This window comes from Lacerta agilis, chromosome 3 (assembly GCF_009819535.1).
Source record: "Lacerta agilis isolate rLacAgi1 chromosome 3, rLacAgi1.pri, whole genome shotgun sequence".
Classification (NCBI taxonomy): Eukaryota; Metazoa; Chordata; class Lepidosauria; order Squamata; family Lacertidae; genus Lacerta; species Lacerta agilis.
The window spans coordinates 52,185,391-52,212,834 of NC_046314.1; the positions used below are offsets into that span (position 1 = coordinate 52,185,391).

General features: G+C 43.5%; 1 long non-coding RNA gene across 1 annotated transcript in view; it reads left to right on the forward strand.

Moving 5' to 3' along the window:
- The window catches only part of LOC117043719, a 99,339-nt gene that overhangs the window by 61,447 nt on the left and 10,448 nt on the right, over positions 1 to 27,444 (forward strand). The window contains exon 3 of the long non-coding RNA XR_004426225.1: positions 8,265 to 8,339. This is a non-coding gene — a long non-coding RNA (uncharacterized LOC117043719). The remainder of the gene's footprint in view (positions 1 to 8,264; positions 8,340 to 27,444) is intronic.

Here is a 27,444-nt window from a genome sequence, read left to right on the forward strand (position 1 = left end):
GCAAATCTGGGAAAGTTAGATAAGGATTTCCAAAATACTAGTTATTTTTTTAAAGGGTGGTGGTGATGGGTGACCTGGTTGAATTTCTCTAGGTAAAGTTCAGTAAACAAGCCATACAGATAATATTTGTGCAAGCCAGACTGAGATGCTCCATTACATATGGATGCTCTTAATTATACAGTGCAATGTTTCATTATAAATTATTGTAGGGAAAGATGAGGATTATTATTTTTTTAAAAAAGTTAGGTGTTTATTTGTAAACTTCCAATTTCTGGCAAGAAGTTCAAGCTCTGAGGGGTGGAAATGTTCATTATGCTTGTCAGATAGTAATTTCTTACTAGAGTGAATAATGTCATGACAAGTTGTTCATTAACAGAGAGAAACAAAAAGGAGAGACGTCAAGGAAGCAAAATGAACATTGTGAGCGAGATATTGTTTGAATATTGTGTGTGTGGGGTGTGTGTGTGTGTGTTTGCATGCCACCCACCTGCTTTGTGCAAACACAGCTTCTTTGTCATCACCCCTGACACAACAAAGTCTTAAGTGGCATCAATTTGTGGATATTGTTATAAGATTGTGTGTGCTAAATGCCTGGGCTCAGTAAATGTTAGAATTTAATTACAGTTTGTGTGTTAAAATGGGATGTCAAACCTGTGTGTCTTAAGATGTGTGTTAAATGCTTTAATCCTTTGATTACATTAGGCAAACTTATTACATTGTGTATTAGACCTTTTCTAATCCTAGGGAATCAACATGTGATCGGCTAATTAAGCCAGGACTAGCCTCCTGCAGAGGTGTTAGCATGAGGGTGCTGTGTCCTTAGTAGGACACAGGAGCAAAGCAAGTTAGCAAGCAGTGAGCTGACTGGAGAGGAGGCAGAGAAATGGCTGGTGTCTGTTGAAACCTAAAGCTGCATTTATGGAGGAGTCGAAACCCTGTGATATATATATATATATATATATATATATATATATATATATATATATATATATATACACACATACACACACACACACACACCAAATTGGGTATCGGCCAGTTGAGATGATGTTCACAAATTATGTCACAGTGAGTCTTTCTCAAACGAAAGAAAACAGCTGGAGTGGGGCCTCTTCAGATGTAGCTAATAAAAAACAAGCACACTGATGACTCATTGACTGGCAGTGCTCATTCTCATTGTAGAACCGTAGCCTGGTAGAGCAAAGGATATAGGCCTTGAGTTTTGTCCTCAGTGTCAGAGTATTAACATCTGCTATATCTTATCAGCCAATGTATCAACTGACAGCATTGCATCCATGGTGTGTATTGTGAAGCTAGTCTTAGTGCTTTTGCCACCTGGCATACAGTTTCAGTTCCTGCTCCCTGGTGGAATCTGAAAAACGGTGTGAAAATGTTTTTTTTAAGCTGAGTCCCTAGTTGTGGTGCACTTGACAGTTGATTGTGTTGGCCCCCTTGTTAGCTGGCAGGTTGTGGCATCGGGCTACCATAATCTGCCCCCAGTGGCGGAGCTTCATTCTCTGGCACCAGGGGCGGGGAGCAGGCAGGGGCGGGGCTAGCACATGTCCCGTCGGCGTGGCACGCCCCCTGTGGGGGCGTGGCACATGTTCTGGGGGTGTGGCACGTGTTCTGGGGCATGTCGCGCAGCCTGCGGGGACGTGGTGCCCAGCACGGGTGGGGGGGCAGCCGCGATGGAACCCCACCGGGATCGCGCCGATGGCAGTGTGCTCCCATCACCCCCACCTTCTTCCGCCCCCATCTGCCCCTTCCCCTCTCACACAAGAATATTCTATTTCCCTCTGTGGAATACTGCAGGGTATGATACCTTGACTGCTCCAGAAGGTAAGAAGTGTGCTCCCTCCTTTCCTGCTTCAGTCAGGTGCAGACAGGAATGCGAGCTGTATTGCTCTATTAAGTTCAAAGTGCGAGCTGCTGTCATTCACCACTGAGTCACTTTCTGTGTAGAGACACATAAGCAAACTAATTCCAAAGTCCATTAACTTACTGGAAAGCACTAAAGCTTTTTATAATAGGCAGATTATCTCACCTTCAGAATGCAAAAACAAACCATTTCACACCTATTGCCATCATATATAAAAAGCAGCCAGAATTCAAGATCCAGGAGAACGGTCTTTAGGTAGAAGCTGCCTTAAAACTTTGGGTTGAAGATCTGCCAGTTTTTAGTATAGGGAACAGTTAGGTAATTTATAATGTATAGAAGACAACATGATGATTTCTCTAACTTTCAATTTGTCCCTAGCAGATTATTAACTCATGCTTGATTCGTTACATATTATTCATTTCTTTCAAATATTTATGCATCACCCTTTAGCAATGTATCCAGAGTGGTTTGTAAAGACATGATTTTTAAAAATTAAACAAAAATGTAGTTAATTGTGGGATGTTAAAATGATAATACATAAAGAAGCTAGGGAATACAAAGCATCTTTGCTTGGCGCTGACAATATTGTAGTATTGGTGCCAAGTAAATTTATTGGGGTGGGAATTCCATAAATGAGGTGCCACCACCAATAAGGCCTTCTCTCTAGTTGCCACCTGCCTCACCTGAGATGCTTGGGGGATCTGGAGGAGAGCCTCTGCAGATGACCTCAAGATTTGGGAGCACCTGGCTCTTCAGGTACTTTTTCTCTAAGGAATTCAAGGCAATGTACACATTTCTCCTCCTTGTTATCCTCATAGCAACTCTGTGAAGTAAGGTGGGCTGAGAGATATAAATAGCTCAAGGTCACCCAGTGAGCTAAATGGCTGACTGGGGATCTGAATCTGGACAGTCTCAGTCCAATATAGCAATTTCATTACACTGATGGCCAAATTTCTTCTCCATCCACCTGTCTTAGAGATCAGCCACACTCTGAGCATGAGGAAAATCCACAGTTTATTCAAAGCAATTGTGTTGGTTACAGCCTCTGCTTTAGAGCATCCCTCAACTTTTTAGAAGTGCAAAGGAGAGAGGAAAGGAAGGTCGTGTTCTGTTGCACAAATGCAAGTCTCTTCTGCTGGAAGATGGATACCATTGGCTGTCATTCAGAAACTTGCTAGGTGCAAAAAATTATGCATGTTTATTTAGTTCCATTTATCTGAAATATTATTGCTTTCCAAAAGACAAGTTAAATGTACCACTGACCAGTTGGGAAGGAAAAAAAATGCTTGGGTATACATTAATGTAGAAAACAGCCCCCAAAGGGGAATTTTGTACATCCCAGTTCATGTTTGTGCATCTCTGGGCATATTCTGGTGTTCTGAGAGTGCTAGCAATAGAGTTGTTTTAGCTGTTTTCAGAACTACATCTGGAGATTAACCCACTCTAATCCTCCTTTGTCCTTGAATATATTCACTCCACATTAATACTATATGCATGCATGCAGGGTTCCATAAAAAAGATAGCAAAGAAAATAACTGGAGACTCTATATATGTTAAAATACAAAACAGGAAAGATATGCTATTAGGATAAGAAGCTGAAAATCCGTTAGGCGGAATAACTTTGATAATGTAATACAGACAGACAGGAATAGGATGCCATGATTATGTGCTAAGAAGGTAAAAATGTTTTGAGAGGTGGGATGTGAGCAATGAGGCAGGGCATTTGAGTTTGCAAAATAATAGGATAGTGCAATGGGAGGAGAAAATCAGTCAGGATTGTAAGTAAACGAAAGCTTACAAAATAGCAAGAGTTGGTTTAAATTCTGCATTGTTCTGCTAATAGTCTTTGACAAAAGTGGCTTGGAGGCACCTGAGGGTTTCATAAAATCCTATCCGCCATTACCCAAGGGCTTGAAAGAATCTCTCTTTTGTTCAGAACAAAGGTATTTTGTCACACTAAAAATAGTACAGAATAATGAATTAAGCAAAGGTAAGATGCTCTGGCACAATTTAAAGCATTTGTGCCTTCCTGTTTTTCTCAGGGAAAAAATAAGATCCAGAGGAGTGTTAAAATGATATGCAGACAACATTATATGTGTATAGTATTATAAGAGATTATTAAATATGACTAATGGTAGTCTCAGGGGTAGGCCAACTGGTGCGTTCTGGATATTGTAGGATTCCATCTTCCACTGTCTCTAACAATTAGCTATGCTGGTTGAGCATGATGGGAGTTGGAGTCCAAGACAATCTGGAGGGCACCGTGTTGGCTATCCCAGAATATAGGTAATATTATCACCATAATTGGCAGGGTGGGTTTCCTTTGCCCTCTGTCACCATTACCACTACCCTCGTAAAATTGCAAGCCTAATTTCTGGAGCAGGAAGCCTTCCCTACTCATGTACGAGCCCAGCACTGTTTAGAACTCTGGAAAACCAGGAGTCTAAATCATGCAGGAAGCCTATGAGATCAGGCTCCCCACAGTAGAAGTTCTCTCTCCAAGAAATGGAGGGCACCAGGGGACAGAGCTAACATCACATGGCAGATCTAGAATGCCTGAATTAAACTTGAATGTGGCATTTGAGCCACAGACTGATCCTTTCCTTGTTTACTCATGAGTAGATCACATCAAGGTTCTTACTCCCATGTAGGTGTGCACATAATTATATATGTAAATGTTTTGAAAGATTGAAAGGCAAAACCCTGTTGTTGTTGTTGCTTTTTTTTAAAGGAGTGGCAGAAATAAACACTTGGCCCTATTAATAGCTTGGCAATAGATTGATCTCCATCACTGCAGAGTTACTTTATGGAAGAGATCCAGAAGAAGGCATTTAATAGTTGGAACATTATGTGTAAAAGAAAAAGGTAGGTTACATCGCATGGGGATTTAGTATAACATAAAATAATACCGTATTTTCCCATGTATAAGATGCCCCTCCAAATTAAGAAAACACCCCTTAGCACTACCTGTGTATAAGATGAGCCCCAATTTTAAACCTATTTTTTTTGGTAAAAAAATCTAGTCTTATACCCAGAAAAATACGGTATATTTTCAACAAAAATGTACATTGAAAACATGCCAAGGGTCTATGCTTAGGGTCTCGAAGAGACAGATATTAAAATGGAGTTGGGGATGTCAAAAGTCCAAGCATTTCTTCTCAATTAAAATGCTGAGATGAGCATTCCTGTGTGAAGAACACAATTGGAACTTACTTATGCTATTGTTTAGGTTGGGAACCTCAGGCCTGTGGCCTGGAATGAGTCCCAATTTTACCTGTGATGCTCTTTCAGCCGAACCATACCCACTTGCCCAACACCTGATGTCATGTGTCTGGATGGCTACAGGGTCTCTGGGCCTAAATTCTGGAACCTGTTTTTAGTGCCAGGACATGGGGAACCTTGCAACCAGGGACTAGAGGGGAAGCATCCAGATCAACAGGTGCTGTTTCAGACTAAACAAGCTTGCGTCCTGCCATCTTTCCTGCACCGTATCACATAAACCAAACCTTGACAACAAGCTTAGAAATACAACTGTGGTCTACCCCAATAACTCACAACCTGCTCAAAGTCATGTGTTAATGACATCTGCTAAGGAAGAGCTCTTTCTTTCTTTCTTTCTTTCTTTCTTTCTTTCTTTCTTTCTTTCTTTCTTTCTTTCTTTCAAATAACCTTTTCAGCACAGAAGGGGGCCTTGTTCGGGTCCAATGCAAACGTCATGAAAGCACTCTCTTGCTCAACTTACCCACCCCTTCTTTCTTGTCTGTTCATGGCCTTGGCAGCAGCAGTGACTGTACTCCTGAAAACTTTAGGTTGCCAGGTTTTTCTTTTTTTATTCACAAAATGTGTGGACAGGAACCACTGTTTCTCATCTAGTTTGGCTTGTAGCCAAATAAATTAGCTGTGTGGCATTATCCCCAAACCAAATCAGAGTGAGGCAATGTTTTTTGTCTTCACTCTGATTTGGCTTCATTGACAACTCTATATAGCCAATGAGATTTGGCTTGGTGATGACATCTGAAGGAAAATCAAGGAGTGGGGATGGACTATAACATTTCCTGCCTTCATTTTGGCATTTTGTAGGCTGAAAAACAAAACAAAACTGTAAACAGCAGGAGCAGAGACAATTTCCAACACTCCAAATTCCATTTTGCAAACAGGAGAGCAAAGCGCTCTCTCTCTCTCTCTCTCTCTCTCTCTCTCTCTCTCTCTCTCTCTCTCTCTCTCTCTCTCTCTCTCGTATATTTTGACAACCCCCAGTTTAAGGCAATCCTTGTGCAACTCCTTTTTGTGGGAGGAAGTTTCATTGAAATTAATGGGATATGCAGGATCAGGCTTAATGGCTGTCAATTAAAAATAATTCTTACAGAAATAGTTTTTGCAAACCTGTATAAATATTTCATTCCTGACCTAAAATTTAGATTTCTGATATTTTGGATACAAAGGTTTTAGAAGAGAGACCAAATGCAAGGTGGAATTGGAGCCACTGATTTGCACGGCATAAAGTTCATTTTGGAGCAAGAAGCTGCAAAGGTTGCAAATGTTTAGATCTGTAACTTCTTTCACAATCTTGTCCCCTTGACACTTACCTTGTCTTCTAACTATGGACCTCTTTACAGCCTTGTACTCAAAGTTACCACCTTATCCTTTCTGGCAACTGTCAGAAACATTTCCCTTACAACTAAGTGCTAGCCACTTACCGGTAACCAGTGTGTTTGTTGCTTTGTGCCTACCTGTTCCTTGAAAGGTTTTCTTCAGTGCCTGAGTACACTCAATCTTCTTCTGCACAATGCTGAGCTTATGAGATCACCAACCTTTCGCATAAGGAATTGCCCTATTTCAGAAACAAGACTTTTCTTGAGCTCATGAGCATACATCCAAGGCTTAGTACACAGATGATACACATAACCAACTGTCAAGGACTGATTGGACACAGAGGAATGGTGGGAGGAACCAGCTGGAGAACCCAGCTCCTGACCAACAGGGTGGGAGCCAGTTCCTCATGCAATAATCTCTCTTGCATAAGGCTACTCCAGTCGCATAGGAGTCACATGGGTCTTGCCAACCAGGTGGGAAAGATCCATGTAATTGACTGATATATTGGTCTGAATATTGGTTGCCAATTCATTTCTGGGCCCAATTCAAGGTGTTCACATTAGTGTTTAAAGGCCCCAATGGCTTATGCTTCAAATATCTGAAAGACTACTTCCTTCGCTACAGAGACTCTTGGGCGTTGAGATTATTTGTGGGGGCCCTCTTTGTAGTTCTACTACCTTCAAAAGTTAAAGGAATGGCTGCCTGGTAGAGGACATTCTCTGTGGAAGCTCCAAGGCTGTGGCAGTCCCTCCCCACAGAGGTGCATCTGGTACCTTCAGTATATAATTTCTGCTGTATGCTGAAGATTAACCTCACTACCCTGGCCTCTGACACCTGAAATATGTTTTTTTTTTTTTAAGAACTCACCATATTCCTGTAATTGCAACTTGTTCAAACTGCTTTTAATATTCAATTTTACATGGTTGGAACCTGCCACAGTTAACTGTTGTTTAGGGTTGCCATATTTCAAAAAGTAAAATTCTGGACCCACACAAAAGACCCCCAAATTGTTGAGTTTCATTTGGGAACAAACCCAAATTGTTGAGCTTCTTTGGGGAAACCCAAAATTAGTGATTTAAAGCTTTTGGAGCTGTTTCTGCTGCTTTTCCCCCCATTGCCATACATCCGGTTTCCCCCTGACATTTTACCGTTTCGGCAAAATCCCCCCTGACACCATTTTTACAACCGAAAACCAGGACATGTCAGGATTTTTCCTGATGTATGGCAAGCCTGTTGTGGATACCTGATGATAACCTACTGTGGGACTTGATGATGAACGGTGGGTAATTAATTGAAATAACAACGACAACAACACAAATTCTCCAGTAGTGTAGGACTGCATGAGGAGAAAGTGACTCTGTGTGTATCTATGGGTTGAAATATGTCTTTAGTTGTGGATATCTGTGTAAGTGATTAGAATTAATGAGATAAAGTTTGTAATTCTTCCCATTTTACATATTTTCCCCCTGAGTAAACATGCCTAAGATTGTGCTGCAAGTTTATAGCGTTGTGTCGCTCACACACAATAACTTTCCAAGGCAATATGGAAACAAAAAACAAGTCATTCTTTGAAATACGCACTTCACTGAATTTTGCAATGAAGTTCTCCAGCCAAGTAATGGACACATATATGCGTATACTTCGGGAAGGTATGCATAAAATGCATATATTAATGAAAATAACAAAGGGATATGCATTGTATTAGGGGAAATTGCTTTGCAGAAATGTGCATATTGTGAGAAATCAGCCCTGATGAAATTTCACGAGGTCTTCTTCTTCTAATTGCAAATAGATGTGGAAATATGGAGAACTGAACTTAAGACTGGAACAATGAGAACTGGAGAGAAGCCTAAATCTATGAGTATAGGTAAGAGTCGACCTTGAACTTGGGTAGGGCCACAAGGAAGGGAGTGTGGAGCTGACATATCCATAATGCTCTTCCCTCCCCTTCTGTTTCTTTAACCCCAACTATGAATGCATGAATAAGGCTATTTCCTGATTTTTATTATATTAACCATTGATGGCCAGAGAAATAAATGGGAGAATTAAAAAACTGAGTGAAAAGCACCAAGATACTAGGCCTGTGTGCATGTGGGCTAGTTTTTGTATGAGAATTGAGCTGAGAAAGTGGAGAGCTCTCAGGGGACTGAGTATAAACCTTAAGAACGATCAAAGGATTTGAAAATGTGAATCCACTACATGAACATGAAAACGGCTGTTCATTATTTCATCTCCACTTTTACACTTCAATTACCAGTCCTAGACTGAGGACCATGGCAAAAACTCGGCTATGCTGTTTCCTTTGTTTGAGTGTGTTAGAGAAGAAAACTTGCCATTTTCTTCTTCTTCCAGAATGCATATTAAAGATGTATCAGGAGTCATGTGAGAGAAAACTGATTAGAAATCCTGTCAGCCGATAACTCTCCATCTCCCTTCAGCGATATGTATCTCTGAATGTGTTTGATGTTATGAAATGCATTTTGGTTAAATGCTGGAATGCCGAATGGGCTGTCAATAGCCTGAAGGGATGCTACATTTAAGGCATGAATCAATTCCTAGAATCTTTAAAAGTGGAAGTGTAGGGAATTAAAGTGCCTAAGGGCACAATCCTAAACATTCTTACCAGGAAGGGAGCCTCATTGAACTCGGCAGGGCTTACTTCTGTGTAAACATGTCTAGGTCTGGGCTGTAAATATGTTATTGGATAGAACAGAAGATTTTTAAGGTCAGTTTAACTCTCTTGTTGAGATTTCTCTCTCTCTCTTTTTTAGAAGTGGCCTGCAGGTACAGCACGTTCTACATCAGCCAGCTAGGATGAAGCAATATTGTAAAAATAGTCCAGAAGCTCTAATAGTGCAGCATTTCGCCACTGGAGACATGCCTCATACCCATTAGCCAATCCTAGCATCACAGGGATGTAGAACTGGTGCAAAGTGAAAACAGAGTCAGTCTGAAATGTCAGGGTTGAAAAACTCGGATCCAAATAGCTTTGAACTTTGGGGATTAGGAGAGGTTGTGGAGATGTTAAGGAACAGCACATTATTGAAGGAAAAGGTGATAATTGTGATCCCTGGTTTGTTTTAAGGGCTAAGTCTTACAAGTAGTTTTTCAGTGTTATATTTTCCTGAAGTCTGTTCATCACTGGGACTTGGGTTTTCATGTAAGGTGCCATAATATCTCAGGGAGCCACAGAAGCACATTTAGGAATCTGTTTTCTATCAACTCACGAGAACTCTGTATTAGTACCTATAATAGCACTGGATTGTTTGCTATTTGATGAGGGTTAGCAAATCTCACAGCTATGGCAATGCTTCTTGGAGCTATTGTTGTTTTTCAATGCTCTGATGTGGGCCAATTTCTCCTCATGCAGGATAGGTCACAATGACTACACAGAACATCTACAGTAGGTTCACAGGCAACATGCCATTGAATACTAGCTGATGGAAAACAACCATTGGTGTAGGCTGTTGCTTTCAAATTGCCACTTATGGGCTTCCCTGATGCATCTGGGTGGCCACTGTGGGAAGCAGCATGCTGAACCTCAATGGTCCTGTGTTCTGTTATCCTGTGGGGCTCTTCTTACATTTTTACGTAGATATCTGCATGAATGTGTTGCACCACCTGTAAACAGAGGCACAATGCATGCTTTACATTTGAGGACTGGCTAATGTGGTTGTGAAACTATACCTAAAACACATTGCAGTCACCCATACCAGCATGCTTTTTCCCACCAGATCCATCCACTGCAGAACAGGGGGAGTGAGGTCGGATTGTGCTACTCTAACTGCTTCTTTCTTTCCTCCCTCTACGTTTCTACACTAATATGGATCTGAATCAAAGCTCAGAATTTGCTTTCTTATCACGTACTTTGCAAGCTTTTTCTGTACCCCAATATGGAGCAGGTCCTTTGTGTGTGTGGTGGGTGGGTGGGTGGGCTTGAACCTTTTGGTTGGTCCTCATCTGGGTCAGCACCCCTGCCTTCTATTTGCAAAGGAAGGAAAGTTCCCATTCACTTCAATGGAAGTTCTCCACAAACACCCCCCCACTGCAGTTATAAGGGGTCTGATTTGGATCGAGACCACAGCTGAGGGCAAAGTGTTAAAGCCCCACCCACAACCTCCACACCAGGGTCCTGATTTGCACAGCCCCATGTCCCAGGCTGGAAATTTATGAAACAAACAGCTTGCAAACTGCATGATAAATGTCAAGTGTCGTTTGGCTTTAAAATACAAAAAAAAGAAGAAGCTTGCACTCAAGGGCAAACTGTGTGATTTATGCTGCCCAGTTTTATGGATGTTGATGTTTTACAATGTTTTATCTGCTGTTTTAGAGTTTTATACCTCATACATTATTTAACTGTCTTCTGATTTTTTTCTGCCTGCAAAACTGCTTTGAGAGCTTCAAGATGAAAAGTGGCATATAAATAAATAAATAGATAAATAAATAAATAAATAAATAAATAAATAAATCGAACACCATGCATGGTTGGGCTGCTAGCATGCTGGCTGGTGATGGCACTGCACCATCTATAGGCCTATATATAAAAATGTTCCCATTGCGTGCACGGGTGTTACCAACTTGCTCCGTAACCGCTGGACCAAACAGCATCAAATTAGGACACAGCATTCCATGACCATCAGGGAATAACATAGGATAAATAAATTTCAAAAAACCACACCTGACATACCTAAAATAAAGAATAAACGCAAAAAAATTGGCGCGCCTATTAGATGTCACCAGCAACAGCACTGACATCACAACCAGCAACCAATAGAAAGGTGCCACCCAACTCCTGAGGCGACAACTTACAGCTGCCGCCTCAAACGGCTGTCCGCCATTTGCGGCCTAACTTTCAGCCACCACCTCAAGGGGCCCGACAACACATAACAAGCTGGTAGCTATTTGCAGAGAGGCGGGGTGCGGGGTGGGGGGGCGATAGAGCTGCTACTACACGACCAAACATCAAGAGACAGGAGAGAAGCCGGGCTTTGAGGCCAGGCGGCGTTGCGAGGCCAGGTTGCTATGGTAACACAGGTCAAAAATGGAGGTCACCAACCCCCGAAGAAGCCATCTGCGTGTGCGTGTGCGCCTTCCCAGGCCACAGCAATCGACAGCCGCTTTCCAAAACGCGAGCTCCATTTGCAATTATACAGCAGTAAGCAACAGAGTTTTGGGGTGACCAGGGAATGTGCGGGGGAGGGGAAGGTAGCAGGCAGAAATGGAGGGAAAGACAGAGAGGAGGCAGGTGGAAATTCAACGGGAGAAGCTGTGTGGAGGCAGTCAGAAACGGAGGGAAATACAGAGAGGAGGCAGGTGGAAATTCAACGGGAGAAGCTGTGGGCATGGACAGTTTACATTTATATATATATATCTATATATATATCTATATCTATATATATATATATATATATATATATATATATATATATATCCCAGTAGTAATGTACGGAAGCGAGAGCTGGACCATAAAGAAGGCTGATCGCCGTAGAATTGATGCTTTTGAATTATGGTGCTGGAGGAGACTCTTGAGAGTCCCATGGACTGCAAGAAGATCAAACCTATCCATTCTCAAAGAAATCCGCCCTGAGTGCTCACTAGAAGGACAGATCCTGAAGTTGAGGCTCCAGTACTTTGGCCACCTCATGAGAAGAGAAGACTCCCTAGAAAAGACCCTGATGTTGGGAAAGATGGAGGGCACAAGGAGAAGGGGACGACAGAGGATGAGATGGTTGGACAGTGCTCTCGAAGCTACTAACATGAGTTTGGCCAAACTGCGAGAGGCAGTGAAGGATAGGCGTGCCTGGCGTGCTCTGGTCCATGGGGTCACGAAGAGTCGGACACGACTGAACGACTGAACAACAACAACAACAACAACAACAACACACACACACACACACACACATCTTCCTTTTCCATTTCACAAAACAAGCCACTGCAACGTGTGGCTGGGCCAGCTAGTAAGCAATAAAAATATGGCTCTTTAGCATCATTGTGTACAAAAACCAGCAGAAAGGATGGTCATTTCTGGTATTTTAAACCCCATGTAATATGTCGATCAGAAATCCATCTATTGATTTTAATCCCTGGCTGGTTTATTTGAGTTTTTCTTTTCTTTTCTCTCTCTTTAAGAATCCCTGCAGATCCCAGTTTCTGCTCCTTCCCAGTGGGTGGAAGCCTTTAAAGGAGAAGTCCAGCCTGGAACTTCACACTCTACTTTCTCGGTTAGGTTTCTCCAGGCTATTTGCCAGTGTTGGTGGAAAGGTGTGTGTGAGTGAGATCCTGTTGTAGGTGTTCCAATTATGAGGCCCCTGGTTTTATGAGCCCCTAACTGTCATGCTGTGGCAGGATGTTGGGCTCTGGGTTGGCATCCAACACCTCTGTCTCTCCGTGGTGGGTGGTGCTCCTTGGGACTGGGGAGGTGGAAGGCAGCCAGAGCCAATATAGGCTGAGCCAACAAACTCTAGTTTGGCCCCTCTCCTGTTCTCTCTTGCTGAGCTCTGCAAGCACAAAACTGAGACTAAGGAGAAGGAAGTTGACAGGCTAGCCCCTTGTTTCAAGTGAGATAGTAGTCAGGCAGATCCTGGCTAAGTGTAGGTGTGAGGTTGATGGGAGAATGTCTCAGTTGCTCTAATGGACCAGCCACCACTGTTGCCTCTGGTATCACTATCCTGATTGGCCCCTACTAATGCAGCTCAGAGTCAGGGTTCTAGCTGCTGTTCAGAGTGGGAGCTCATGGTGACAAGATGGGGGTACCAAATATACCCTTCTATGCTAGTCTTCTACTTTCTTCTTCCTGGCAAAGTTCAAGGGGAAATGCATTCCTTGGAATCTATTTTGACATCTTTCGAAAGCTTGCTCATAATTAAATGGGAGAAATGGTGATTAAAATCTGTGACCATAAGGTTGTTATAAATTGCTTGGTAAACAAATTAATAACAAACTGTCAAACAGGGAGGAGGCAGTTAAAAGTAGTGCGATGCCACATTTATCATTTCCCCCCAATTATTTCCATGACATTTTTTGCATTTTTTTTTAAAAAAAAACTTCTTTTATCGACAGCTCCCCTGACATAGAACATGCAAAATAGCCCCACATTCAAGTTGCCCATTTCCCTTCCCATATACTGCCTCCCTTTTTGTAAAATTCAGACTTGTCTGTTGGACACAGGCAGCCCACCACCCTCGGGTGGGGCTTCCAGAGCATATTTATTTACTGCATTACATAGCATTTATATCCCACTTTTCTTACAATGAGCATATGGTGGGCATATCCAGGTTCTGGACCTACTGGTCACTTTTCCACACTGGGCTTGCATGGATTTGATGTTGAGAGAGGGCTGCTTGCTTGTGCCAGATAGGACGAATTGCTGGCATAAGTGCTAGTCTCCTTGGACTGAGCTGAAATTTTTACTGCCATCACAATGCATATAGACCCGAAGCATCAGCACGCTTAGATAATACGTGAAACAGTGGCAGGCATTGTGCAAGTTTGATATTAATAAGAAGGTACCTTTTATGCACAGCCCTTTTTCAAAAGGGAACAGTGTTTCCAAGAAGAAAGGCACTCCTGCACTATGTATTCTTAACTAAATCGCTTTTGTCTCTCCTATATCTATATATGTATTGCTTGCACAGCCCCAGGTGTGCTTTCTTGTTCTTCCTGTTTGCTGTGTTTCTCCTATTTGTGTTGATCAACTCCACCTCCCTCCTTTTTTGGTATGTGCCTCCAGGGCTTCTAACCTTGTCATGAAAATGCTCCCTTATTGTTTAATGCACTCTGCTTTCCTTGCTTCCTGCCTTTTGTCTTTACAAACCCCTCTGCGATCTGTGCCTTTGTAACAAAATGTACGGGGTGTGCGTACAACCTCCCTGCTCCCAGACAATGCACGTCAGCACTGTACATTTTGCTCTCCCATTTAAAAATAACCCTCCTTACATAGCATATGGCACATTAACCCAGTATGGTAGGAGGGGGATTGTGGTAGTGAAGAAAGGGCCAATGTATATGCTGCTTTGGTGACATGGCAACAGAGAGCCTAAAAAAAACCGATCAAATTAATCATGTGAGTAGGTTCTTCTTTGTTGTTTTTGCTGCAACCAACTAATACAATGACTTCCTCTGGAACTTGGTAACATGGTAGCTGCTTAAAAAACAACAAAGTTCTATATGCTCAACTCCCATATGCAAGTATCAGTCCATTCTTTGACATCTTCCTCACCCATGGTGTGCCATGCATCAGAATCCCCCCCATTGTTTTTCATAAGCTTATTGCCAGGTAAGTCAGTTTAGATCAGTGTTTTTCAACCACTGTTCCGCGGCACACTAGTGTGCCGCGAGATGTTGCCTGCTGTGCCGTGGGAAAAATTGAAAAATTCAAGAGAATTACTTTATATATAGTCAATATAGGCACAGAGTTATTTTTTTTAACATTTTCTAATGGTGGTGTGCCTCGTGATTTTTTTCATGAAACAAGTGTGCCTTTGCCCAAAAAAGGTTGAAAAACACTGGTTTAGATGGCACCTTTGGATCCCTTCCAGGACTTTGCTCCTGTGTCCAGGATTAGACAATGGCTTTAGCTGGCCACTTACGCAAGTGTCCTCATCAACATCTCAAAGAAAAAGCTAGGTTGCAATAGCTATGATTAAATGATGGAGAACAATAAGCCAGAGTTGTGTGAGAGCTGAAAGCAGGCTAGAAGCTGCTCTGTGCTGGATTTTGCGGCATTCCTGGAAACCAAAAGGCACAGCAAGATATATTGGAGCTTTAATGCTGTAAGCCCCTCCATCCTATGCTCAGGTTGTATATATGTGTAAATAAAACCTTATATCCAAGGACACAACAGCCTCTATTCACCTTCATTCCAAAGAAAACAGAATCCTGGGTAAAGTACTTGGAACCCCTAGATTCTCTCAGCACTTGGAGATTGGGGTGAAGTGCAACGATATAAATACAATTTATATTATTTATCACATTTTTATCTCACCCTTCCTCCAAGTTGCTCAGAGTGGTATGTATGCATGCAGATGTGATGTGTTGTTCACTCCACGAGGCAGGCTAGCCTGCAGCCTATCCATCATTTGTATTTTGCATCTGAGGGGGGATTTGAACCTAGCTAACCCTGGCTGCCATCCAGCATTCTAGCAACTGTGCTTATGTTGGTTACCATTGTGGTGAAAGGAAATCTTCATCAAGGGGATTGACTGGTATTACTGACTTCCTTCAGAACGAGAGAATAAAGAGCAGCTCCTGGTTGCTGATCTCCCACAGTCAACATGGGCAGATGGGCTTCCCACTTTGGTTTGGCCTTCTGCCAAATTGCTTAGACCAGGGGTCTGCAACCTTTAAGACAAAAAGAGCCACTTGGACCCGTTTCTGAAGAAAAAAAAAGAAACTGGGAGCCGCAAAACCACTGCGACATTTAAAACAAATATAACACTGCATTTTATTTTAAAAAATCCGATTTAAATTTAAAAAATCCGATTTAAATTTTAAAAATCCGATTTAAATAAAAAAAAAATCAAAAAAAAATTTTTTTTTAATCATTCATTTTTATCCAACCTGGGGACCACTACCAGGTCACAGCCTGATCCAAGGTGGGTTGCAACAGCATACAAATATTTGATTTGTTGTTGTTTTTTTTTTTTTAAAAAAAATGAGTCCTCAACTGCACACTTGTGTTAAATGTTTGTCCCATGTCTAATTGAAGACTGCTGGCTTTTACAATAATCTTAGTGTCTTTTACCCTTAATATTCCAGACCAGAGGCTATGCTCACCTCTTCCAACCTCCTCTCTTGCTAAATAAAGCACAGAATTGCACCAGAGAAGCCTGTGATGTTTGTGCTGACTTGCATACAGGTGGCTGTAGTAGTTCATAGTGTTCAAACCTTTTTAGGGGAGTTCCCTGCCCCCTTAATGACAATGGCGATAGATTTTGCACATGAACACAGATCCAAGTTAGGACTCCTCTCTTCCACGCCAACAAGTGCTTTGTCAAGGCTCCCCTAACACACACTCAGGACAGAGGAAAAACTGCAACCTTTTGGGCCTCATTCTCCTACCCATGTCTCTGTGAGAACCAGCCCTTTATTCTGCCTCCCGTAGTACATCCTCCCCCTTCAAGAAATCATTTCCTTTGGACTTTCGGCCCATCTCCACCCCTATTACTCCTTGCCCTCGCGAAGGAAGCATTTTCACAAGTTTTCTTTTTGGTGGGCTGTCTGTGCTTCCAAACACCTGGAAGTCACGACAGGGGCTTCTCCCCCCACCTAGTAAATTCTGCCTCTGCATAAGTTACTCAGGTTTGGTTTTCTTTACCAGACCACCCACCCACCCACCCCGGTCGAAGCAGAGCAATAAGTCATTTACCTCAGCAGGGGACAAGCTCAGCTCCAATAATGAAACCCTTCCAAGGAGTGGGGGGGGGGGGGTCCGAAACTTGTGACAAGCAGTTGGTGGTTGGAGAGCAGCATTGGAGGGGGAGGGGGGAAGGAAATGAGAGGGGGAGGGGGGAAGGAAGCGAGAGAAAGCTTTCCCAGTTTTTACGCAAGCCGGAGCCTGAAAAGTTGCCAGAGCGCGTGCGGCAAGGAGACTAAAGAAGTGCTATTGTGGGTCGAGTGACCTAGAACTGGGAGAAAAGAAAGCGCGGGAGAACAAGCCCCTCTTTCAGCCGCCGAGGAGGAATCCCCCGGATCTCCTCCAGCCACAGGCTGCCCAACCAAACCGGGGCAAAGCCAAGGCGCCGCTCTTTGCGCCGCGCGTTTGGAGAGGCCACAGCCGGAGGGCGCGGCGCAGGCGGCCAACTTGCGCTCCCGCGCTCCGCCCGGCAGCCTAAGCAACACACCTGAGGAAGCAGCGGCAGAGGACTCCCCCTCCCCAGTCCCAGTCCCCCACCCCAAGGGACTCATTGGGGGGTTGCAAAGCCCCCCGCCCACGGCAGGCAGAGAGCTCGACGGTGGTTTCTGCCCAGCCAGCCCAGCTTTGCGCCCTGGAAGGCGGGGGCGACGTGACTAACCTTGCCTGGTGAGGTCCGGCGGCGGCTCCGCTCGACGCTGCTGCGGAAGAACGCACAACTGCCTTTTCCTCCATGCAGCCTTTTTAAGCAGCCACGTCCCTGCTGTGCGTGCTCGGGCTCCTAGGAGCCTCCAAGCCCCCTTGCGACACATGCACCCATTGGCTCCTGAGACGCGGGTCCCAGGCAAGGGCGAGTCCCGGCCTTGCTCCGGGGCGGAGAGAGACGCACGCCCGCGAGAGCGCGGTCTGAGGCTGCGAGCGGAACCAGGAGTGAAGGAGGCAGCGGCAGGGAAACAGGCGCAGCTTCCTCGACCATTTTTAAAAGGAGGGCTTCCTCCCTCGCCCACCACCCGCCGCCCCTGGCCCAGCCCACAGCTGCCTACCTCGTCGTCGCCTCGATGCAGCAGCCAGCAGCAGCTCCACACCAGCAGCAGCAGCCACACCTCTGGAGGGAAACTGCTGCTGTCTGCTGCTGCGCCTGCGCTGGCAGAAACGAGGCACGACGCATGAGCAGAGCAGCACAGCAGCAGCACCCTCAGCCTCCGGAGGGCGGGCCGCCAGCCAGCTGGAGGGCGGCCGCTGCCGCTGGCCAGCTGGAGAAGTGGACAGGCGTATCCGCCCCAGAGCCGCGGCAAAGGTGTAAAAGAGCCGCATGCGGCTCCGGAGCCGCAGGTTGCAGACCCCCGGCTTAGACCTTTGGACAGGTGCAGCAGTAAATCCTGGCCTCCCAAGGAGCAGGCCAATTACATGGGATACAAAAAAAGAAAGGGCAAACACTACGTTATGTAAAAGGAAAAATAATAACCCTTTTAGGAAAGCACGGATTTTAGAAGCTGATTTTGTCAGATAATTTTGTCTCAGTCCAATATTCTGTGGTGATTTCCAAATGGGTGGCCACTATCCCATCTGTCTCTTTGAAGGTGATTCCAAAATGCTTCTCTTTCAGGTAATTAAGAGGACCAGGGATTAATGAGCAACTTTCTTCTACCCTCTGGCTCACTGAAAAGTGGCTTTGCTCTGAAGAAATGCCTTAGGGAATTGATGTAGCAATCAATGCCAGACTGGTAAGGCTACATTTCAAGAAGGCACGATAGGCTTTCAGAGCCTTGTAGGGCAAGAAGGGACCTGCAGGCCATTTCCCTCACCGCACAACCCACATTCATCCATAAGACAGTGGTGCCAAAAGCAGATAATAGGCACAGCCACGAGGCAGAGAGCCAACAGGCCCTTTAGGGTAAGAATCAGCTGAGGCAAAACAAGCAGGAAAAATGTGTTGCTGTATATAGCTAACCTGCCAATTATAAAATAAACCAAAGTCCCAGGTAGACACACATATTCATGGCTAATAATGAGCAGTAGTTGTTGATAGGGAGGGGTGCCACCCTGTATCTGACCTCCTTGCGAGGTGGCAAGGATGGTATTGTGCATATTCACTGGTGGGAGCACTGGATTTGCTCTGTTACTGCATCCATACAGCACTGACATCTTCACAGTTTTCTCGCCCCCTTGAAGCTGCAGTGATGCTGCGGCCAGGAGGTGAGGTGTGTGATAGCACCCCTTCCTGCTGGCCATTAGTGGTAGTGTGGCAAAATTCTACCCTAGGTAGAATTAAGGAACACACCTTATTCTTCCTGGACATTGTCATTAACGTTGTCAACATTGTCCCCAAATTTCAGTCATTTACCATTTTCATTTTTATTTTTGTACACAAAGTGTGCCTAGGAAATCACCACCACCACCACCCTATGAATCCTGACAGATTCTTATGTTTGGGCTGCTTTTTAGTCCCAAGTCAAGGAAGTGCCCATATATGGAGATTTCTTACCCAAAACAAAACAAAACAAAAAAGCTTAAGGGGAAAAATCCCAAGAAGTCTATTGATTGTTGCCATTGGGTTGATTTCTGACACAATCAATGGCATTGGGATAAAAATACCCCTATTGGTTGTTTTGAAACAAAAAGTGATCCAGGGAAACAGCCTTAAGTGTCCATAGATTTCTATTCTATGATGCACTGACATTTGGCTTGGGAAGTAAAATACCCTAAAATTATTTGTGTACTTTTTATAATTTTGGTTTCAATAGTGTCTACATAAGGACAGAATGTTGGGTTGTGCCAGCTAATATGTGTCCTTAGGTCTGTGTCCTTTGAGATGATGTGAATTCAAGGGTTTGGGGACAGAATGACTGGTCTGGGGGAGAGGGTGTTTTAACCCCCACCCCCAAGGTCATTTTCCTCTCCAGACAGGCTCATTTCCACTCTTGGAGTCCTGCTGGGAAGGCGGGGAAGAAACAGACTAAAAACAGCCTGGGAGGGTTTTTCAGGGAGTGAATTTTCAGCAATTTCTTCTCTGCTTTTGTCCTTCCCTACTGCCCCCATATCAGTGTTAGGAAGAACATATGGATGCTTCCTAGTGCGTAGTGCCTCCACCTAAAGACTTGCATGCAGTCACAGTTCCTTTTTGGATGGGTGCATTTTCACTCATTTGCCATTGCCATTCATTTGCCATTTTAATGCTCTGCTGCATCCATCATGGATGTTGGCAGCATAGCACCACCATAGCATCAATCTGTCCTTTTTACCAGCACGATGTTCTGTTGAGTAGTGGAGCCAATGCAATGCAATATAGCCCATAATGTTTAATTGGCCAAGCATTATTGTGGTCCACTCCCCACTCACACCCTTACTATGCCTTTGGCTGAATGACCAATTGGATTAGGCCGTAGGTTTCCCTGTAGAAAGAGACTGTAGCTCTGCAAAACCACTTTCACCGGTGCAGCTCTGGGGCATCCTTAATAGGCATGGTTATGAGTCATCTGGTGAGCAAGAGGTTGGGAACTATGGATTTCAGTAGTTAAGCTGGTATCTAAGTTGCTTTTATGGTTATTGAAAGGAGTGATAAAATCCTCTTAGCAGATCATGAATTTTATATACTGAATCTGTTTGATGGATGGAAATAATCATCTTATCTCAGTTCAATCTAGCTGTAAACTGGCTACCATCCCATTTGTCTCTTGGGATATGTCTCCAAGCTCACTCAGTGCATCCAGTGCCTTTGAGGCACACGAGTCCTCCTCAGCTGAGCCTACACAGACCTCTCCTCATAGCAGATGAAAGCAGTCTCGGTGTGGATATCCTTGTCCACACAGCTGAGGATAAGATGTGGAAACGAAATTCTGTGTGACCTCTGCTTTGAGCATGGGCACGTGAAGGACTGCTGACTGCCTATTATTTTACTGAAATGTGAGTATGAGAGATGAGTGGCGTGCCCTCCAGTGACTATGAGTCACTGTTCTCAGCATGCCTTTCTGAAGGCCGGAAATTCTGCAGTGTCTTTGCACTGGGAGTGACTGAATGATACAGAGATGCAGCAAAATTACCCCCTGGAGCTCAGGGGAGCCTGACAGGATGGCAACAGTGCCAGAACTGTGATTCACGTAGGGATGAAACAGGCAGCCTCTTTGGACTTGCAGGTTTCTTTATTGAATGCATTCATTGCACACTTAGAAGGTTTTGTAATGGCGTGCAGATTAGCAACAACAACGGTTGCTGTTTATTTCATATATGCTTTCTAGGCAAGAACAATCCACCTAGAGCAGGCATGTCCAGAGTCTGTTTTGGGGACCTAATCCGGCCCACTGGTTGGTTTAATGCAGCCCCTGTGGCAGTTTATTTCCTGGGGTAAAATCTTAAGAAAACCTCAGCAACTTCAACCCTCCAAAAAGCTCAACAACTTCAATCCTAAAGAAAGTTCATCAACTTTGGGGTAAAATCATAAGAAAACCTCAACAACTTCAATCCTAAAAAAAGTTAACAACTTCGGTTGGCCCCTTGGTTGGCCCTCATGGCCCTTCACTTCATCAAATCTGGCCCTCTTTGAAAAAAAGTTTGGACACCACTGACTTAGAGTCTAGGCTAAAAAGGACATGGCCCTTGCTTCCATGCCTCAAGTAGTGATCCCTCAGTTATGGTGGCTATCCAAAATATGTCCTAACCACTCCTGAATTACTGGACTAGATAGTATCAAATTACTGAGGTGCCATGAGAAAACATTCCTCTTCAACCAGGCCTTTGCTTGATTAAGCAATCTATGTCCTTTTAAATGGGTTCTGTGTGTGTTATGGTTTGTTATTATTATGTTATGTATTTTGTGTTTTTATGTTGTGAACCACCCTATAATCTTTGGATGGATGGAGTTATAACTATTAATAAATGTAACAACAACAACAACAACAACAACAACAACAACAACAGGCAATCATTATTGATGCTGGATATAACAGGCTCTGGTTTATTTGTACATGCATATGGGAATACTCTGCTGAATGCTTGTGGCATATTTGTGTAACCCCTAAAACTGTATTTAAACTGGACTATAGTCCCTATGGTCAAAAAGACATAGTAATACTACCTTTAATAATAATAATTGGCGGGTTATTATTTTGAATCTATGACCATGATATTCACATACATTCTAGCCCTAAACCTATTCATGCAAGCTACCTGGCCTTCAACCATATGTTTTAAGCTATGAGGTAAACTCACTTTGATTCACACTTGAAGACATTTTTTTAAAGAAAAGGATGAGTGCTGCTATTATAATGACAACAGTACTTTCAGAGTAATTAGTGTACTGTAAAAAGAAAGAAAGGTTTATCAAGGGAATCTGAACGGACAACCCACTTCATGATATATTTGATGCTATAATATAAAGCATTTTTAGTAGTGACACTTGTCCACAAAAGACTTGAAGAACTCACTTGTGGTTCCACCACTTGCAACCAATACACTCATCTCGAATGCACAGCAATAAAATTTTTTATTGCACCTCACAAAGTATGGTGAGCTATAAAGATTTTATCACTATGCATTTGGGACAGCCATATTACATCACCACATATCCCCCTCCATAAACATTCTGGCTTGCTATCTCTGCTAGCTGAGTAATCTTGTTCCATACAGATGGCTTCTGAAGTTAGCTATAGCATTTAACTTATCACTTCAATATGGTTTGCTCTGCATTGTGAATTCAGCTTTATTTATTTTTTATGCAGTGCTGGGAAGGTCTATCATAATGTAGGAGAAGGACTTGCAACCAAACTTTACACTGAGGAGTGCTTTGGGTTCCAGCCCTTCATTCCAATACTCCTCAGGCTTCCATCCACCCAATCTTCCCCTGAACATTGTACAACCTCTATCTGTAAGGGCCCTGTGGAATGAACCTTGGGAAAAAAATCAAAGTGAAGAACATTTCTTTAGTTGGAACCACCACTATACAGACAACCACAAAGTTTACCACAAATAAATAAATGCATAAGCAATCTGGATGAACCAAAGCAATGCCACAAATAGTTCCTCTGACCCCAGGGAGAAAGTCTGGTCACATTTGTTTGCCAACTTTGAAGTCAGCCAGTCCAAATGATCATCTAATCACACAAAGTTCTGGTCACTCCACAATTGCTCTCTCTGCAAACAGCTTTACAAAGCAGTGGGACAAAATGACAAATAGCAACTTGGACATTGCAACTCAAGGGATGGGGCTGTAGCTCATTGGCAGAGCACCTGCTTTGCATGCAGAAGGTCCCTGGTTCAATCCCTGGCATCTCCAGGAAGGACTGGGAAAAGACTGCTGCCAGTCATAGTAGGCATGGACCAATGGTCTGACTCAGGATGAGGTAGTTTTCTGTGATCCTTTGACATAGCCGTGCACTCACAATACAAATATAACAAAGAATGCTAGATATACAAGAGCTGATTCCCACCTCTTTGCATGCATAAACACATATTCAGTAACACATGTCAATGAATTCAATTTACCTAATAAAAGGCAAGAGTCCAGAAATAGAGTTCGCCTCTCCAGCAGAAGAAGCTGACTTCTTACATCACTTTCCAGACCTCCACTCCAGGACTTTGCCCCTACAGAGCCTAACCATTTAGTTCATGGTGATATACATGCTCTGTTCTCATTGGGCTGGTCCTCCCATCCCTTTAGTCTTTCCTTTTTCTTTTTGTACTTCTCTAAACCTTGGAGTTCCCAGGAGCCTTCTGATATTTTCCTCTTGTGCATGGATGATGCAGTTTTTTTTTGGCTATGTAAGTCTCGGCGCTTGTACCAATTATGGCTGTGGATACACTATAACTTAAAGTGATAGTCTTTCCCTCAGAGAATTCTGGGAACTGTAATTTATACCTCACAGAGTTACAATTCCCACCAACCCTTAACAAACTACTTTGAGGGAAAGAATATGATTTGAATATGCTTTAAAGGTATAGGAGATATATATGTGTGTATAGATAGATAGATAGATAGATAGATAGATAGATAGATAGATAGATAGATGCAACAAGGAACCATGTGCCCCATTTCTAAATGGCAATATTTTTATTATTTCATGCAAGATCCAACAACAACAACAACAACAACAACAACTTATTACTTATACCCCGTCCATCTGGCCAGGACTCCCCAACCACTCTGGGTGGCTCCCAACAGAATATTAAAAACATGATAAAACACCAAACATTAAAATCTTCCCTAAACAGGGCCCCTGTCCCAGAGCTCCTATTTGATGTTGAAGCCATATAGTACTAATCTATTTAAAATACCTCTCCAGAAATCGTTACTTTCTTTCAGCCTTAGGATTTTGCACCCACTTAGAAAAAGATCTTCAACATTAAAATATATTCCATGTTGTAATACTGTTTTAAAATTTGGGAAAAGATAAAATATCAGAAACATGATAAAGAGCAGGTGAAATTATTTCCCATCCTTAATCCAATAAAATTCAGTGAATTATTGAGCACTTCACAGAAATTTCATTTTATCTGATATGAACGATAGATTGTATATTTTTCCCCAATACCAAATATAGTTACCACTTTTCTCTCTTATAAGCATTTGTCTCTCATAAACACAGTATCAGATGAGTGGACTAAAATTACAAAATGTGCTTGCATAAAATTTCAAGTGCTATATATTTTCAAAGATGTATAAATGAAATGAGCTATTCATTTCACAAATCCAGATACTAGAGAAAAGGAGCTCTGGTTGGGCTTCAACCAGGAACATTTCAGGAATATTTCAGGTAGGGAATCTCCAGATGTCATTGTATTCCAACTCCCATTGTGCCCAGCCAGCATAGCCAATGGCCAGGGTTGATGGAAGTCACCGTCCAGCAACATCTGGAAGGTCGCATTCCCATCTGGAAGTTCCCATCCCTGGAATATTCCAACAAATAGGAGGAGAGACACTTTTATGAATTTGATGCTGAGGTGGACATGAGTGACAAACTTCAGAGGTGAATCAAACCTACTCACTGGGTGTTTTTATGATAATAATTGTCCTTGAAAATGACATTAATCCAGGAAGGATCTTTTAAAAGGAAAATATGTCAATAAACTAGTTGTCAGTATAGAGTGCAGACACTGTCAAGATATTCACCCCCAACAGAATCCAGCCCAGCTAACATTTAGGGAGAGCTGTTTGTAGACAAGGAGTCAAACACAAAGGTCAGCTACTCAGAGGGTTACCGGTAAATCTGGCATTTTCAGTCCAAAGCAAACAAGCTAGGAGGCATGGTGTACAAAAGCAAAAGCAAAAACTGCCATTTACTGCATTAAGGCCAGAGTATTGGTCCATTGAGTTCGACACTGTCTACTCTGTACTGACTATCAGAGTTTGTCAGGGTTACACACAAGTGTATTTCCCAGAATTACTTGGAGTTGCCTGTGATGGAAATGGGGAGCTTTTGTATGCAAAACACATTCTCTTACCACTTAGTTACAGCCCTTCCACTTGAATGAGACTGGATATGTGATAAAGAACTAGAGAAATACTGTAGGAAGTGGGAGCAAGAGTAGTCGTGAGACTAGGCAAGCCTGGGCAAGAGAGAACACGCCGCAGGGAGCAACAGCCTATCTCTTTAAAATGGGGAATAGCATTGCATCAGCCTCTTTGCTGACAATATCCTGTTTATGCTAGACAATCCTGACAAAGCTATCCAGTGTTGTAAAAGCAATTGCATGACTTCAAAGAGATAGCAGGTCTTGAGGTGAACTATGAGAAATCTGAACTCACGTGTGTACTTACCCTTTTGGACACCCAGAAAGAACTGCAACAGCTCTCTGTGCTAACCTTGAAATTTGGGTGCCTTAGATATCCTGAGGTTCTTATTGTGAAAGAGATGTTGCAAAAGAGAAACTTTGTCCCTTTATTGCAAACCGTAAAAAAGGGATATTTATTGATGTGAATGCTTGAAAATCTCTCGGTAGGCAAAGAATATGTCACTTCAAATGGCATCGCTCCCCAAGTTCTCATTCTTATTTCAAACCCTCCCTAAGTGAGCTTCAAAAGTAGCAGAACTTATTTGATATATTTTAATGGAAGAGGTAACAGATCCAGAGTACAGAAGGTCTGCTGAGGGTGGTTTCAGTGTGCTTCATCTACATGAGGCATTTCAGGTGAGAGAGCTCATTAGGTTTATTTGGAATGAAAATGACATAGAAATAGAAGCTAAGCTTTGGTCCTGTAAATACCCTTTCACTTCTCCCAGATTGGAGGACTTTGCTGTATTTCCCATCTATTTTTATGGTCTACACTCAAGTTTTGGGTGAAGTGGGCAAAACAGTTTGCTCATGATCCGTTGCTTCTGCTACCCTTTTTGAACCTCCTGAAATTTAAAGATTCTTTCAGTATCAGGGACTGAAGGCAAGGGGGCTTTGCATGTCGATATCCCGACCCCTCCCATGAATAAATGAGACACAAGACACCATAAGTAAGGTTGAATGGAGAATAAAAGGCCACAACTTTATTGGTTCCGGATGTTGAGCGGTATTGGCTTTAGGCATTGGATCTAACTAGACTATATCCGACTCCAGTACGACGTGCTGGCAGTCCAGGAAGGGATAACCACTGTTGGGTGAGCCCTTGCTGCTGCACATCAGCTAAGGACTCACCCTGTGATCACCGATCTGGGGCGTGCCTTAGGCCCTCACCACCCACGGCTCCGGATACGGACACGCCCCCCGGACTCCTTTACGAAGTACCCTTCAGCACTTGGGGGGAGGTGTTGGCCCGTCCTCCCCCCCACCTCCTAACCTTCCTGACCTTATCCAATGCCTAACCGCCAATCGAGCCAAAACATTTGGCTCGCCGCCAATACCCTCACACCCGTAACCAATATCTAATACCTAGTATGATATCCGCTAACCACACATCATTCCCTGCATCCGATAAGTGACCTTCTCCAGCAACTTTCTGGCTCTGTTCACCGCAACCGGGCAGCTGCAATCACGCCAGACACTCCGCTCCAGCAGCGAAGACCATAAAATGGTCATATTCGGGTAAGCAGACAAGAGTTCATCAAAGTCCATGAAAATTTTCCATTGTAAGTCCACGCCCTTGCGGTATGCCAAATCGTTTTCGCCCAACTGTATCACCAAAGCATCGGGCGGGCCATGCTCTGTAGCCCTGGCTTTCACTGTAGGGAGGAGCTCATCCCAATGCACCCCCCTTCTGGTCAGCCAAGATATGTCGACCCATGAAGGAAGGGAGCCCAGGAGAAAGAGGGTGAGCTCTGGCTGCGGGCCCACTTAAGTGCAGTGGGCACGCCCTAGCCGGCTGCACCGGTTGGTCAGCCTGCTGGGCACCGCACCCAGAGCCCACCCAATAGCGCCAGGGGATGCGAGCATCCCCTGTGCACGTGGAGGGCTCGTGCTAACTGCAACCCCCCCTCCTTTCTAAGGGCGGAAGGGGCTTCATAGGATACTGTGGGATAATCAGCCTCATCTAACCAACATGCTTAAACCTAATTAATGCATGAAGGGGTTAATACCATAGAGTAAGCTGTCCATGCCAGGCTTAGTTATGTCCACTTTCTCTCAGCTTGGGAACAACTATGTAATCAAGCCTTTGTTCAACCCCATAGTCCAGCTGAGAAGCTCAACATGTGAAGATGTTTGA